Source organism: Etheostoma cragini, chromosome 14 (assembly GCF_013103735.1).
Source record: "Etheostoma cragini isolate CJK2018 chromosome 14, CSU_Ecrag_1.0, whole genome shotgun sequence".
Lineage (NCBI taxonomy): Eukaryota > Metazoa > Chordata > Actinopteri > Perciformes > Percidae > Etheostoma > Etheostoma cragini.
In genome coordinates this window covers 23,536,679-23,537,054 of record NC_048420.1, presented here as the reverse complement: position 1 = coordinate 23,537,054, position 376 = coordinate 23,536,679, and the positions used below count along the sequence as shown (strand labels likewise).

The 376-nt window shown below is 45.2% G+C and overlaps 1 protein-coding gene across 1 annotated transcript in view; it reads left to right on the top strand.

Annotated features, from left to right (window-relative positions):
• Positions 1–376, top strand: part of LOC117957203 (glutamate receptor ionotropic, kainate 5-like) — an 86,495-nt gene that overhangs the window by 52,916 nt on the left and 33,203 nt on the right. The window lies entirely within an intron of this gene.

Here is a 376-nt window from a genome sequence, read left to right as displayed (position 1 = left end):
GGGGAAGGTGACAGGAGCTACCGCTTTTGAACTTATTTTAGTTTTTCAGCCTCTAAAGGGGGGGGGGGGATCGGTGAGACTGCCTCCCTGACTGGAATTTGAAACATCGACTTCATGCCTGTGCGGTTCCTGTGAGTCAGACAGAGGCCTGCTCTGGTTGGAGATTTTTGGGGAAACAGGCGAGCAGCAGTCTTCTATGCATGTATTTGCATAGAAGACGGAGCGTGGATGACATGTTTTCATTGAATATTAAAGAATCAGAAATGATTTTTCTGCTTCCAGAGAAGTGTTGAATATGAAAGGTCCCATGACATGGTGCTCTTTGGATGCTTTTATATAGACCTTAGTGGTCCCTAATACTGTATCTGAAGTCTCT